At 59.3% G+C, this 16,379-nt stretch overlaps 1 protein-coding gene across 1 annotated transcript in view; it reads right to left on the bottom strand.

The window, feature by feature from the left end:
- The window catches only part of GLI2 (GLI family zinc finger 2), a 131,855-nt gene that overhangs the window by 75,722 nt on the left and 39,754 nt on the right, over positions 1–16,379 (bottom strand). The gene's annotated exons all lie outside the window — the stretch shown is intronic.

Here is a 16,379-nt window from a genome sequence, read left to right as displayed (position 1 = left end):
CAGGTGGCTGGCAAGGAGAGGAGGAGTGATCATGCTGACCCTGCAACTCCTGATGACTCCGGGGACGCGAGCTGGGACGCTCACAGCCCTTCTGGGTTAGCGCTTCAGCACGAGCAGTGGGTGACAGTGGACCCCACTCCCCACCGGGTCAGATACACCTCAGGGCAGAGGAGGGTAACTTGGCACTACCATGAAACCCCTGTCGGCCCGCATCTCCCTCTGCCAACAGGCTGCCCCGCAGCCACAGGCCACGCCGTGCCTCTGGTGGTTGACCCCACCTTCCTCTGGGGGCAGGGCGAGATTCCCAAACCAGACCGCCCACCCAGAGCCTGCCTCTGTGCGGGAGCCCCGCCAGCCAGAGCCGGCTGCTGTTCCCATAGCACTGGTTCCTCCCCAGCCACAGTGCCAGGGCCGATGCCATGTGTGGCCCGGTGGCGGGGAGGAGCCGTGGCCAGATCTGGGTCAGGGGACCGTCCCCCCTGGAAGCAGAAATGGTGACTTCTTCCCAGTCCACAGGGCCCTCCGCCTCGGCTCTGGAATGCGCGGAGGTGGCTTCTTCCCCTTCCCAGGTGCTGGGAGCGGCTCACGGTGAGCACGAGTCCGCAGGTGGAGCGGAGAGAACGCTCCAAAGTCAAGGCCCCTGCCACCCAGGGCTCTGGGAAGGTGTCCCCACAGAGCTGCCGAGTGGGGGGAAGGCGGACCGGCACGGCCTTGCTTTACCCAGCGCACAGGGATGCCACCCTGACACGCATGCCCGTGCTCCACGCCCTGCTGGTCCTGGCACCCTCTCCCAGGCCCAACCCCCTAGGCTGAAGCTGACGGAGGCTGAGGACAGAGCGCAGACCAGGGCTTGAAGGGCCTCCCTCCTCGCCGCCAGGCAGATGGTAGCCACGTACCACACAGGGCCGGGGGCAGGGTTAATGCCTACTATGCGGGGTCGCAGGTAAACACGGGGCCATCATGTGCTGTCACGCCATCCTTCTTGCCACCCCCACCCCAAGGATCAATAAATGCCCCGGAGGGCAGCAACCTCCACACCCATCCTGTTCACTACGGTGACAGCGCTGTCCCCGCCAGCACCTGTGGTGGAAGTGCGCGTGTACGGCGTGACACAGGCGAGGAGCCAGCATGTGGCTATGCCAGGCGGACGCTGTGGCCTTGGAATTCACATTCCTTTGCTCTTCACATCCACCCTGTGGGGCACTGTCACTACCCCATTTTACAGGCGAGGAAACCGAGGTTTGGCGAGTATATAACTTGTCCGAGATCACACAGCAGGTAACTGGCAAGGAAGGATTTGAACCCTGGTCTGTGACTCGGGAGCCTGAGGCTTAACCATCTCCCCGTCCAGCCCATCCTGATGACTGCTCTCTTCACTCCGGTGTGACTGGCTGGGAGATGGAGACGCCCGAGTCCCTGGCCGTGGAGAACGCGCTCCCCGTGTTATGTATGCCAGTGTCACGGGGTCTCTTCCTGAGCGGCCGCTCCTGCCCAGAGCCCTCGGAGGTCACCGGGCTCCCAGCCCGGTCTTCAGATCCCGACACACAGCACGAAGGTGCCAGGTGCCGGAGGAGCGGGCCAGGGAGGCCCCGGGACGAGAAGCGGCAGAGCGCGCCCTGTGTCACGGCCTCGCAGGCAGAGCCGTGGAGAAGGGCAGGGCGGTGGTGCGTGAGGCTGGCACAGGGTGAGCCTGGGCGTTCCACATCTTACAGGATACAACGGACTCCGGGCACCAGCCGGCTGCTGACGGAGAGGCGTCAGGTTTAGACAAGGGAGTAACAGCGTCAGCATTGCCTTTTACACCCAAGGGGGCGGAGGGTGAGGTGTGTGGATGCTGCCGGGGTGAGGAAGCGGATTAAGACGCAGACCCTACCTGAAGTGATGGGGTGAGAGCTGAAGGGCCTCCACGGGGAGGCAGCGGGGCAGAGGGAGTGCACCCCGACCTTGCAGGCGCAGGGGCAGGGCCAGCAGGACTGGTGCTGCGCAGGTGTGGGGGTGAGTGAAGAGAGAGGCTGGCCTGGTCAAGCATTCTGGGAGGGGTGCTGACTTGGGGCTTAGGCGAGTGGTGATGTCCCCAACTACGAGAGGGGACACAGGAGAGAGAGGCTGCTTTGAGGGTCTGAAAATGGCGGTTTCTGACCTGCTGAGTTTGAGATGCTGTGGGGCATCAGTGGGCAGCCACATCCGGGGCCAGTGTGGACAAGGCGGAGCTGGGAGGCAGCTTTAGGAGACACCGGGGTGGCTGGAGCCCCGAGTGAGAATGACTGTGTAAGGCCAGGGGGTCAGGAGGGGAGCCAGGCTGGGGAACAGGCTCCTGTCAGAGCTGGCGTGCTCACCCGGCCCCCGGGCCTCCAACACTGTGGCCGGGGTGCTCCCTCTGGTCCGGCTTCCCGGCATCCAGTGGAGAGGAGGGTCACTCCCAGTCGGCACCCAGCACCCCTGGACTCATGGCCACACAGGGTGTGGACATGGAGGGGGAAGCTGCTAGGGAGACATGGCCCCTCCCCAGGTCAGAGTTCAGGGTCCCGGTCACGCTGACGCCACTGACTTCCTATCGGACCCGAGACCCAGGGCTCGCCTGTCCCCTGCCCCAGTGCACGTGCGAGAGGGTGGAGCAGGCAGGCGGCTCTGGCTGAGGCCGGCAGCGTGCCTCGCGGGGAGAGGCAGAGCCTCCTCGGGCTGCACGCCTCTGTCCAGGGCACCGTGGGCTCACTTGTGCTCAGAGCCCAGCAAGGGCAGGAGCAGGGTGAGCTGGTGTAGTGACCACCGGCGTAGAAACTTGACCTGGTTCAGGGTGGCACAAACCACTCCCTCATTGGTCCCTAATGACTCCGGGAGGCAGCGGACACCTGATTAACAAACACATCCTGTGTGTTCAGCTGTCAGTTGGGTCTTGAGTGGAACAGAAGGGGCAACAGAAGCCAGAGCCCACCTTGAAACCCGTGTTCCCACCGTGGTCCCAGGTGCAGGCAGGAACCTTCCATCGGCCTGAGCGGCGCCCCAAGCCCAGTCCCGGGGCAGCCGGGATGGTAGACAGAGAGAGGCCAGCCCAGATCAGCCCGGGCTCCGCAGCCCTCCAGCTCCCAAACAGTGAGAAGTCACCAGGCTCCGAGTGTCCTGCACAGAGGCGGGTTTGGTGTCCTAATCCTGGCTCTGCTGCGAACTGGCTGTGTGACCTTGGGCACGTCATTTCACCTCTCTGCACCTCAGTTTCCACCTATGTAACTTCCTTCCCTCGGCGGGCCATCGGGAGCAGTCACTGAGATCACAGAAACGCAAGCTCACGCCCTCGCTGGGGTCGGCACACCTGCCCCTCAGGTGAGCAGCCCTCCCACCCTCCAAGGTGGCAACTTGGAGGGTGGAGGATGCACAGTGGACAGGCACCCCCCTTAAACTTGGGGTGCCACCGGGAGGATCCAGCACTTCCCGCACCAGCAGCAGGTGGGTTTGAGCTCCCCCCTCTCCTTCCCCTCCCACCTCCTCCTCCTTTTCAGGAACTAAGAGCCCCTTTTACAGCCCTCATGCGGGCCCCAGGGAGCCAGGCGGGCCGCAGTGAGTGCTAATACTCCCAGGCACATTTACTGAAACCTTTTGACATGGAGGATATTTTTATGAGATAAGTGCCCTGTGTCGGTATCAACTGGCAAGTTTCATTGCTCACATTTCAGTCCTGCAAAAAGCCTTTTTCAATCACTGTCCGTGGCAACAATAAACTTTAATGGCTGAGAGAAAGCCTGCAGCTCAGGTGCAACCTGTCCTTCCACATCTCTGCCCCGTGCCCCAGACCTCCCTCCTCTCCCCGCGGGGCCAGAGGCCCAGGCAGAGGGGCAGACGGAGGGTGCCATCGCTCCCCCCACCCCAACCCCGCTTCTCATCCTCGGGGATCACAGGCCCTGAAAGCATATTAGAAACACCAGGGAATTAAAAATGCCAATACCCAGCCCAGCTCTGACCAACCGAGACAGAACCTCAGAGTTGGAGTCCGACACCGGCCTTTGTAAAAGCTCCCAGGGGGTTGCAGCGGGCAGTGGGCAGAGAACAGCTGCACTTCCTCCCAGCAGGCGGCAGGTGCGTCCTGGCCACAGCCTGTCTCCCGCAGGCCCCTCCCTCGCTTACGCACCCGCACTCGGACACGCGTTCTGCACCCGGAGATGCCAGGCAGGTGTGTGGCTCTCTAGTTGGCAGTGAGAGAACCAGAACCAGAGATCACAGGTCACACCGAGACCCAGGGACCGACGTGCCCTCAGAGCTGCTGCTGCATTTCTATCCTGTGAGTCCTGGGGGCAATGAGCGTCGGGTGAAGGGTAGCCAGGCAAGGGAGCGTCAACAGAGGAAGAGTGAGTCCAGGGATGGGTGGCTGCCTGGCTTCTACCCCCAGGAGTCCCACAGCCATGTCAGGGTCCTACAGGGAAGGACGGTGCTTGGTGTTCCCGAAATGCTCACTTTTCAGAAGATCCTGGCAGGTTCCAGAACTCGAGGCAGGCAGGGCCTTCCCCTGTCCTCCCGGTCACTCCTGGCACCACTTACAGCGCCGTGCCCGTGGCACATGGCTGGACTCAAGGGTTGACCTCCTTGGACTGAGGTGAGCTGGGGACAGCTCCCTCCCCACCCCTGTATCACACTCCAAGCTTGCCACCTCCATGCTCTCCCACCACCCACCTACCACGCCCCAGCCTCACCTCCCACCATCCCCTGCACGCCCACCCACTTCAGCAAGCCCCGGACTCCGAGACCCAACCAAGTCTGTGAAGTCGCCCCCGTGGACTCTGGCTTCCCGGAACACCTCCCAGCCCCTCTCATGGCGTCTGCCCTGATCCCGCTGGGTCCCCTGCGGGCGCAGACAGGGGACTGGCCTGGGGGCCTACGGGCTCCCCTTCGTGGGCCGCACTGCGGCTAGCTGGGGAGGCCTGCGGTGCGGCTCTCTGAGTGTCCAGTGCGGAGGGAGACTGTCGGACCCTGTGCAGAGCCCGACGGAGGCCAAGCCTGCCTCTCAGTGGGCGGCGGTTTTTCCCACGCGTCCCTAGCCCACAGGTCTGTTTGGGTTGTGCCCAAGTGGCAGGGCTCTAGGAAGAGTCTACCAGGACCGAGCGCTGGGTCCCAGCTCTCACTGGGGAAAGGGCCGAGGCTGGGGGGCCCAACCCAAACCCAAACCGGAATGTTTCCCCCCCAGCTGTCTGGTCCCTAAGTCTACCCTGGAAAACTGGCCTCAATAAATCCCTCTTTTGCCATCCATTTATTGCGTCTCACTTCCCTCCCCTGCCTCAGCCCGAACCATTTATTACAGCCTCAAAATGAACAACTTCTGCAACTTCCAAATACACTCACCAGCTTCACCTGTCCTCCCCCACTCCCCCACCCATCTCCTGGAGAGATGAAAAAGCCCAGCACTGGGGACCCATTAAGCACGTCCTTTGAAATGCATGCGAGCTGTGGGTTACTGGGTGAACTCCGGCCTCCTCCGATGAAATGGGAACCAGATGCTGACCTGGAGGTGCGCAACATCCTGCCAACACAGCCGTCACCAGGAGGAACGTGGGAGGGCAGCGCAGGCCCCAGAGGGGCTCTGGCCAGTGTCACCGGCCAGGTCCCTGGCACCAGCTCCGGCTGTAATGTTAGCCGTCACCTAGGACAAGAAACGAGGGCCTCCTGACGCTCCGTGAACACCCAGGGCCTTCTAGCCTTCACCCCCCTTCCTCCTTACTTTGCAGAATGCGCAGGCATGCCGTCCTTGATCACAGAGCACGATGCCTGTTAACCAGCACCACTTCTGGCTGCAGGCGCTTCTTAGGATCACGTGTTTGCTCAGCAAGCCCTGACGACCAAGTGTTAAATGGTGTGTGCTGAGATGTTAACAACCAATTCTCAGGGAAGGCGGAACCCTCTTTTGTGGCATTTGCCAATTTCTATGGTGTAAACCCTCTCACTGTGGCTGATTTCACGTTACCAACCAGCAACCCCTAAACTTGGAGTTGGGAGGTGAAAGACCCGGCAGCCATCAGCTAGTGTGAGCTGCCAATGGGGTCTCTACCACCCGCACTGAATGCCTCCTTAAGCAAGGCCTTTCTTCTGTCTTTTTTTTTTTTTTTTTTTTAAGACAAAATCATCTTGATTTCCTGAAAGTAAAATACCATTTTCTACCTAAAAAAAATTAACGGGATCTTTTTCTGAAAGAGACCATCCAACGATGAAGGGTGTGCTGAAGCGCCTGTTTGGAAATAACCTGGTCACCTACCCACAGGGCATTCCCAGCCTCGCGCTCACCCCCGGGTCATCTTGGTGGGAAGATGCTGGACAGAGGCTGATCACGGGGAACTTACCACACCAAACGGCGTGGGCAACCGAACGGTGCGACAAGGGGAATGGCCACCGTTCAAGATGATGCCGCCAGCATTTTACCACAAACAAGAAGGAGGAGGGCACGCCTCTTTCTGAAGTTGGGTTCCCATGCGTTCTCTCTCTCCCAGGGGCCTGTGCGGGCACCTCGCTCTCGGTGCTCCCGGGGCCTAGCTGGGGGCTGGGCCGTGAAGACCCTCCCCCGTGATGCAACGGCTCCACCCCAGGCCTGAAGTCATGGGCTGGCCAAACAGAGGAGATAAATCAATGCGAGGACGCTGTCACCCTGGGCAATCCGGAGCCACTCAATCTCCATGTGAATTTAGCAGCTCTGCGTGGTTTTTAAGAAGCCAATTGAATCCTGTCACTTTTTAAATGATACCTCTTCACATCCAGCCATGATTTATCTTCCACTGAGGAGCAGCTCCTCGTCCGAACCACGGGGGAAGGCCCACGGCGCCTCCGCTTCATCTACAGGCGTCCCCACTCGGTAAAACACGGCGACGGAGGTGTGCCAAGTGTGGATTCACGTCGGCGGGTCATTTTGGTAAAGCTTAAGTGGCTTTATTTGGAAAGAAAATACACATTTAAAAAGTGTTTACTGATCTGAGAGGGGTGAGGGTACATGTGCGGTGTGTGGAAATTTGTGCTGGTACATAACCCAGAGCTAAGATTTATACCGAACAGGAAAAAGGCTCTGTTTTTCCTTTTAACCTAAAAAAATAAAAATAATTTCAAATTCTTGAAAAGTCCAAAGGCATGTGAGTGACCACACACTGAACTCATCATTCTCAAGGCACGTGCGGAATCTGAACTTGGGGACCCGCAGGGGGATAGCCCTGGGCGTCCTCCAGCACCCGGGCAGGCCACTCAGCGCACCCACTTGCCCTTTTTTGCTGCAACCACGGCCCAGAACCCCCTGGCTCCTTCACACAGAAGCTGTGAATGTACAAGACAGGCAGGCAGAGGAGGGACGACAATGCCCCAGAGAAGTGGGCATTGTCCCCTCACCTCGTTTCACCCACACACCCCTCACAGGACAAGGATTATCGTCCCTGCTGGACAGAGGGGAAACCGAGGCAGCGCGTGCTCAGGACACCACTGTAGCCGGCGGGTTTCTTTGAGCGTTCGTGGAGAAAATGACAACTGAGAAGTGACTTGGGAAACTGCGTGTCTCAGGCCTTGCTACTCACCGTGTGGCCCCAGGACCCACAGCCTCGGCATCGGCCGGGAAGTGTCTAAAATGGAGAATCCTGGCCCCACACGACCTCGAGTCAGAAGCTGAATTTTAGCAGACCCGGGGGTGACTAGTTTGTACATGGAAGTCTGAAAGTTTGAGAAGCACTGGTTTAAGGGCTATATTCTGCTAAAGGAGGAATGAGAAAAGTGTGTGTGTGTGTGTGTGTGTGTGTGTGTGGCCAGGGGGTGGGGGGGGGGCAACAAAAAAGACGGGGCCCATTCTGCATCCCTGCAGAATCTGCCCAACTCAGAACCCCAAACAGAGCAAACACCCCCAGCTTTTCCCAGTGCTCCCCACCCCCCGGCCCCATGGGTTCGAGATGCAGATGCTCAGGCTCCACGTGGACCGAGGGACCGAGGGAGCCAGCGCTGGGAATGGAGCCAGTGGTCTCGCTCCACAGGCTGAGGCGCTGGACAGCCGGCGCACACCCCACAAAGGACCACTGTCCCCTCACAGAGCCATTTGCATTTTAGTGCGGGCCCACACCTGGCTCGGACACCAGAGGGGAAAACAGCCTGCATTTGTACTCACGGAGCCAACCTGGTTTCTAAAGCATATTTTCACCTGGTACCTCATTTACCCTCACGGCAGCCACAGAGACAGGCAAGCTGGGCCCCGGCTCTCCTGGGAACAGCCCGTGTGTTAGAGCCAGGCCGACCGGACAGAGAGCCGGCCCACGGGCTGCGCTCACGCCCTGGCCCTCATTTCACTGCGAGTTGCACCCACACAGCCAACAAGGCCTTCCAGACCCCCGGAGAGGGGGTGTCCCACGCTGGGGCTCCATCGCCCACCCTCCAGGCCGCCCATTCACAGCTGCAGGCGGAGGGGTAGTGAGCCTGTGGTGTGTGTGAGACGGGGGGAGGGATACAGGGAAGAGCTCCCACATTTCCAAAAAAGGCAGCCCTCGGCAGCAAAGCCCGGGAGGTAGAAGTGTGCTCCCCCTGCCCGGGTGCTGGCTCTGTTACAGGGATCTCAAGAGCCGGCCCCACGGAGATGCCTGCTTGTAAACTCAAAGGCACACTGAGCCGCTCACAAGGAGCCCAGGAGGGGCTGTCGGGGCGGGAGGCCTGCGGGGAAGATGCCGGGAAAGGCCGTGCTTGGTGGAGGGTGGAGATGTGAGCGCCTGTCGGAGAGAGTGGGGACCACGCTGGGCCTTCTCACCGCAGACCCTTCCACGCTGCCTGAGGCTGGAGGTGCCAGCAGCTGCCCGCCCGGGTTTGGGAAGGGTGCCGGCCTGCGTGCCTGCATGCTCGGGGAGGGGCCCAGGACACCAGCTGGCGCCGAATCATCGGGGACAAGTCACTGCACCTCCCGCAGCCTCGGCTGCCTGGTGTCCACTGGAAGCAATAACTCTGACCACCAGGGTCAGCAGTGCTGAAGTGAGGCTCTGTGTGAAGCGTCAGCCCCATGAATGCTCCCTCCCCTCCGCAGCCGCCCTGCTCTGCTCTGCGGGAAGAGAGAGAAACAGCCACATGGGGACGCGCCGTGAGGGAGAGGGAGGCTCGGTCTGAACATCCGCACGGACTTCCCTCAGGTCCCCAGTGAAAGCTTCCTATCTATTGGGTGTTTGTTTCTCACTGTCGATACAACATGCTCACCGAGATTTTCTTTTTCTCTGCAGACACAGCAATGTCTGGGGAACAGAATCCCACACTCACGCATTGGAATGACTTTCTTTACGACGATCGATCGTTGGGTTTTTGTTTTGAAAATCTACTAGAGCAGCACATCCTGCCACTGCACTTCACTCTCATTTGGAAGGAGGGGGTGAGGGCGGGAGCCACGTCGCACAATCGCAACAAGAAAAGGCGACGACGGGGTAAGAGATCCTCCCTGGGAAGGCAATGTCGCATTTACGCCTCCGAATGCAGGAAGCAGGGAAGGTGGGGTCCCCAGGGATTAGCACCAAGACCGGGCTAATTGGACGGGGCACTGACATCAAACGCGTAAGATGACGGCAGTCCACTGGGTGTAATTACCAGGCGATTTCATGAAATGGGGTGAGAAAGTCTCATAAAATTTTAGGACCAGAGATGACCAAGTTATATACGTACAGGACTGAAGACATGGTCAGTTCGACCTCGGAGGTTATCAATCAGACCCGTAGTTGCACTAACAGGGAAACCGAGGCTCCAAGACAGCCCCTGCCCCCTGAGGTCACAGAGGCTAGTGACAGTGCCTCGCACTTCCTTTGGTTTTTCCTTTTCCAAAGCAGAGAGAGCTGTGCGGTGTGCGAGTGTCTAAAGTGTCCTCAGTTACGGGTCAGGGTAGGGCCCGGCTGGCGGGGCGTTCCCTGCAGACAAGGAGACCAGCCCCCCGGCGGAGAAAAGCCAACAAGATGCCAGCGGGTCACCCAGAGGGAACCCAGCAGAAACCCTCCCCCAAACCCGGGCCCGTGACTGCCTAACAACAACAACAATTTTGGCTTTTTTAAAGCTTTATTCTTACCTCCTATTAGCAAAGTGGGGGCATTCAGGGTCCTCAGCGTGGAGAGGCGAAGCTGAGAGGAAACGTGACTTGCTGTGAGGAACCCGGACAGAGTGAGGGCGCAGAGCCACGACTTCCAGACCCACACGCAGCCCTGTGTCCCCTCTAGGCATCAACTCAGCGCCTGCGCCTCTGAGGCTGGCGGACGGTTGGAGGTCTGGATGGAGAGGGGCGCCGGGCGGGGCCGGGGGGTAGTGCTGGGGAGAGAGCCCCACATTCGAGGTAACCTAAAGGGGAAGGGCTCTGGGACCTCCGCCCGGACAGCGGTGGACTCTCTCCCACTCGTTGCCGCCCTCACACAGGCCACCTGGGACAGAAGGGGGCGCCCCTTCCCCCCAGCTCCCCTCCCCAGCATTACCTTTGATCTGCTAATGTTTAGGGCATGACCTCTTTCTCTTCACTCCGCCACCTCTTCTCTCCCGTCGACCCTATTAATCCACATGCCTTTGGAGGCTGCTCCGGAACACAGGGTGACAGGGGAGAAGCAAACCCCATCAGAGCTGACGGGGGCCTCCTGCGTGACTCACATCGGGCTGGGGATCCCTCAAGACGGAAAGGGGGGCCAAGCTTCAAAAAGGCTTTGTGTATGTGCGTTCCCAAGGGGAAGAGGCCTGTTTAACACTCCCACCTTCACCACAACATTGCCATTGCTGTTGGTGGAATGTCGCCCTGGAACTCCGACGCGGCGGCCATGCACGGGCATCTTCTGCCTTTAGAGCCCCCCCCCTCGGTCTCTGTAAATGTGCCCCGCCCAACGCAGTGGCCTGACTTACACATCTCAGGCCTCCATTCCTCCTCTGCTTGGGCCTGCCTGACCCCCGCCCCCATCTAGGGAACACATGGCCCTTTTGGACCCCAAACTGCCTCTGACACCCTGGCCCTGTGACTTCCATAGACTCTTCCACGGAACCCAGCTCAGGGGCCTGGGACTAGGCCTGGGTGGGGGAGGTGGGGCTGCCTCCAGGTCCCCAGTTTCAGACAGGGCGAGAGAGGGTGTCCAGACTCACACAGGAGGGAGAGAGGGAGGGAGGGAGGGAGGGAGGGAGGGAGAGAGGGAGGGAGATAGGGACATTAGACGTTGGAACTCTTAGCTGGATAGGAAGCGCCACCTAGATCCTGCACACAGTCCAGCCACCAGGGCTCAGTGCCGGCTCCTGGCCGCGGTTTCCTCATCGGTACAGGGGGAGGAAGAGCCCATTTGTGATGACCGAGGCGTGCCAGTGACTTCAAACATCACGGCGTCAGAACTGGGAAACCTCAGCCACAGGGGGAGCAAATCCTTCATGTGAAGCAAAGGCCAGGCAGGGGGGTGTGAATGGGAGACCAGGAATGAGAAGCAGCCCCCCGACTCCCAGCCCCACCAGCTTCCGTGAGACCCATCCTCTCTCGTGGAAACCGGGGGGAACACGGGTTTCTCACTGATCAAATGTTGCCCAAGTCTGACAGGAGATGCTTAACTTCCTCCCCTCCGACCCTCTGACCTGCCTTCCATAAATCCACTCTGTGCCAAGTCCCAGCAAAACGCTCCTGCTCCACAGGGGCAGCAAGTCGCATTTTCAGTTCTTGCTTCTTTTCATCATCGTTGTCTTCCTCCCGTTTCTCAGGAGGGGAGAACTGCTGGGCAGCGGGGAGCGCAGGCGGGCCCGGGGGGCTGTGTCCACAGCCTAGTGGCCAAAGCCCCCGCTGGGGAGCCCCTTCCCTCACTGTCAACCGTGTCCCTAGGGAGGTGCCCACTGGGCACGAGAAAGCAGGGAAACCGCCTATTCTGGAGGAAGGCAAGATGGGGAGTGAGGGTTTATCTGTGTGTGGCCTTGGAACGAGCTGATCCCCGCCCGCCTCCTCCCTTGGCAGCTCTCTTGACAATACTGGGGTTCCTGCCCCTCCAGGCTCACCAGGTGCAGATTCAGAAGCACCACAGTGGCCCTGGCCTGTGGCTCAGCTGGTTCGGCATCATCCTATGTGCAGAAAGAATCACCGAAATGGAACCCGGGGAGCCCTCGCCCCTCGCCCCTCGCCCCTCGCCCCTCGCCCCTCGCCCCTCGCCCCTCGCCCTAGCAGTGAGGGCTGATGAAGCACTGCCAGGGGCACACAAGCGAGGGAAGAGCAGGGGCAGAATGCAGGCGGGGGCAGAGCAGGTGCTCTGAGAGCTGGAGGGTAACGGGTAACGGCGTCCGGGCACAGTTGAGACCCGCCCCTCTCTCAGGGGCTGCAGATGGGCGTGGGCCCAGGGAAGCTCTCCTTTCCAAGGGAACAGGCATCTGCCACCAACATTGCATTAAAAAATAAACAAAGAGTTTTGCATTAAAGAAACGCACAGATTGGGCGACAGGCAAATGCTTGGGAAGAACCAAGAAGGCAAGTTGAGCCCAAGAATGAGACACCCCTCCTCCCGGTGAGTAGGAGTTTCAGCTGGGCAGGAAGTAGAAAGGAAACTCTAGTGAGTGCCCCAAACTCAGATCCAGCTGTCACAGGACCCCTGCCACCCCTTTCAAGACTTCTGTCCCCACAACAGGCCTCCCTCTGGCCTCCGCCTTCCCGTGATTAACGCGATGTGAATTTATTCTGCAGGGGGAGCTGAGGGGTGCGGGGTCAGGTGGGGGTCAGGTGGCTCGGTGTTAAATCACGCTGTCAGCCCCACACAATTCCTCTGTCCTCAGGCTCAGTCATTACTGGGGCTTATGCAAAATAAACAGCTTTGCTAAGTATTCCCCCAGCCGGGCCCACAAAGGCCTGGCTAAGGCTCAGAAAACAGCCAGAGACCCACAGACGGCTGCCGACTCGCTCAGCTGCCGGGCGGCAGTGTGCATGGGTCCTGTCCATCTTGTCTTAGTCTGCTTTAAGTTTTCCTTTTTCTTTTTGGTTGGTTTTGTGTTTAGCTTTTCTTCGTTGGTTTTTGTAATTCCTCCCAAGACACCGCCATGAATACTGTTAACCTATTCCTGTCTGCGCTGCCTCACTCCCCTCACTTCCTCCCTCGAGCTGCACAGGAGTTGCAATCCCCACTTTCTATGGGGGAACTGAGCCATGAGAAATCTCTTATGAACGCTCCCAGAAAGGAGCCAGTTCTCAGAGGACCCGACCTTTCAGGACAGGCTCTGCAGCGGGGGCTGTGGGGCCCGGCTAGAACCATTTGTCCCAGAGCCACCCACAGGCCAGGTGGGGCGGGAGCCGAGGCAGGGCCACCGGGTTTGAAAACAACTCTCCCTTTCTCAGGGAATGGGGTTTGGGTATTCACTTTGAGCCTTCCCTGCTCCCCCTACGCTGTCCATCAGCAAGAGCAAACTAAGCCAGAAACAGGAAATAACAGCCCCACAAGCTGTGCGACTCAGCCTCCCTCCCAAACTCCCGAGGGCCAGGCGGGGCCACGAGGCAGCTAAGATGGCTGCTCCAAGACGCCGGAGTCTGAAACCCGTAACTGTGCCAGGTGGCAGGGCTCGCCACGGCGGGTCATCGTCCTCACTTTGCCCAGGAGGGGAGTGGGGCGTGGAAGCAGCTTGCTGTGGGTGTGTGTGTGTGTGTGGGGGGGGGGGGGGGGGGATCCCGCCTGACGTCAAGTCCACAGTGTCTGCCAGAGAACTGGCAGTGGCTCCATCTGGTCTGGGTGCCCCAGAGCGGACCCGGAGATGAGGATGTGAGTGCAGGGGGTTTATTTTGGAGGCAACAGGCCAACTGTAGAACAGCAGGGACAGGCAAGGAAGGAAGGCGGCTAAGCAGGGACACCCTCGGGCAACCAGGCTCAACACCACAAAGACCCTCTGGCGGCCTGCGGAGACTTGACCTTAGACCCAGGCCCCGACTGTGGGGTGAGGGGCTGGGGTACTGATACACCAATTCTGCCAGAGACATCTGCTAGGTAGGGCTGTCGATTTGGGGTGCTCACTTCCTGGCACCCTGGTCTGCCACCAGGGCAGCAGCCAGGGAAAGCCCTGGGGCACAGACCCGTGGGTGCCAGGACCCAGTGCAGTGCTCAGGAGGCGGCGGCGAGTGCAGGGCGCAGTGTCCTCTGCCGCGCACTAAGGGTACCCAGCTGGAGCCCCCCTGGCTGGGCCCTTGCTGGCTGTGAAGTAGGGAGCAGGCTTTGTGCACCCACTTTCCTGCAGAGTAAATAGAGCCCTGGGCCTTACCCAGCAAAACCAACCCTGGATCATGTGGTCCCACAGCCCAGGCCTGAGCCCTCCCAGACGTGGGGGACCTAGACCACCAGCCTGCAGGAACCCCTCCTGGAACAAAGGTCCCCTATGGCCCAGGCCAAAACCAAGGCGAGGACAGCCTGCGACTTGAGCAAAGAGCAAACCTGCCTCCTCCCCTCCCTGGCCCTCCCCCTGGGCCCTCGCTGGGAACAACAGGCCAACACTTTGGGGAAACACCTGTTCACAGTGTTGCCTAAGTAGTCCAAGGTGACAAGTTGCATAGCCAAACAGAGGTCACATGGCCAACGGTCCTGCAGGGTCAAGTCGGGAGGGGCTTCACCCACCGCGCCTCAGTGGGTCTGTGCTGGTCACACACGGGCGGGGGGGGGGGGCATTGACAAAGGAGCCCCTACTCCAGGAGTCTGTCTTGTCAGTCCAGTTTCTCCCAATTCCCCAAGGTCTCTGTGCCAGCAAATGAGGACAGCCTGGTGGGGAAGTCCCCTTCTACTACTTTCCAAATGGAGTCGGGGGCACGGCGGGGGCGTCGCACGGAAAGAGGAAAGAACAGTGATCTCCACGGTGAAGAGGCCAATGTGGCCCTCCAGCTGCACCTCTCAGGAATGGCGGCGGCTCCCAGGGGAAGGCCCCGACCCTGCCCACTGCCACGGAGCCACCCAGGGCCTGCCCTCCGACCCTCTCCAGCCCTCTGGCCCAGCTTCAATCACATTCTGTGGTCCACTCCATTTACTTGGTTAACTTTATTTCTCAAACACTTACATAGCACTCACTATAGACCAGGCACTACAAAGGTGATGCTTTTCATCCTCAGAACCACCCTACAAGGTAGGTCCCCTTGTCCTCCTTTCACAGAAAAGGAAACTGAGGAAGAGGTCAGGCAGAGCCAGAATTCAAACCCAGGCGGTCAACTCTTACCTACCAGGCTGTATCGCCCGCCTCTCAAAAGAGTCCTTTTAGAACACTTGTTCTTCAAGGCGGCTCCAGCACCACCTCCTCCAGAAAGCCTTCCGAGCCTCCTCCTTTCCCCCTTGACCTTAACCCGGAGCCCCCACTCCAGGTTGAGGTCGCCTGCTGGTCTCATCCCAGCTCATTTCTGTGCAGCATTTGTGCCCCCCTGCCCGGTCCTGCTCCACCCTGCAGCTCCCTGCAGCCAGAGAGCTTGTCTTCTCACGCCTGGTGCCTGGTGGGTCCTCCAGAAATGTCTGCTGACAAAAGCACTGTCAATGAACGAACAAATGGACACGACCCTGGCAAGGCCGTAAGAGAAAGCCATCCCCAAGGAGCAAACACCGGGAGGTGGAAATGGCTGGAGGTGAATGAAGCAGGGCTGCCCGTCCTGGCTCCTCCTGCTGCCCAGCTGTCGGTTTCAGGAAGCCAAGCCTTTGGGGATCCCTGAGCCAATGGGGGCTCCATTGCTCACAGACTCCTATAAGCGCAGATGTCCCGAGGGAGGCCTGACCCCTTGTGAAACATACGCCTGCTTCCTTGGGGAGGAGCTAGGAAAGACACCTGTCTAAATGCACATGGCAGTTTTTAACTAATGCTTTTAATTCGGAGATTATTTTAGATTCAAATGCAGTTGTAAGACAGGTACCCTTTACCCAGTTTCCCTAATGATATCTTGCAAAACTCCAAGGCAACACCAGAACCAGCCTGCTGACAGCGATAGAACCCCGTCTTGTTCCGATCTCCCAGTTTTGCTCGTGCGGGCACCCCTCGTTCACTGCCTCCGTGCTGTTGTGCTCCCCAGATGTTGCGTTCTTTACAAACTGAAGGCAAGGCCCTCCACGAGCAAAGAGATCACCACTCGCTGTATTGGCGGTTTGGAATCGAACCCACAATACCTCTGCGGCATGCCTGTACTCATGCGTGTGTGTGCAGGCTCTGCAGCCACCACCTCAGGGAAGATTCTGGACAGTCCCATCAGCACCAGGGCCCTTCCCGTGCCCGGTTATAACCACCTCCTCCTCCTCCTCCTGTGCCTCCCTACCCGCCACTGACTGACTTTGGCCCCTGGTTATCTGTTCTCCATTTCTAAAATGTTGTCATTTCACAACCGTATCTAAGGTTATGGTTTGTAACCTTTTGGGGTGGCTTTTTCCCTCAGCATAATTTCCTAGCGATTCATCAAAGGCGATGTGGGCATTGAGAGCCCATTCCTTTCTATAGCT

This window comes from Cnephaeus nilssonii, assembly GCF_951640355.1.
Source record: "Cnephaeus nilssonii genome assembly, chromosome: 10".
Lineage (NCBI taxonomy): Eukaryota > Metazoa > Chordata > Mammalia > Chiroptera > Vespertilionidae > Cnephaeus > Cnephaeus nilssonii.
Note: the sequence above shows the minus strand (reverse complement) of the source record. Positions and strands in the feature narration are given on the sequence as shown.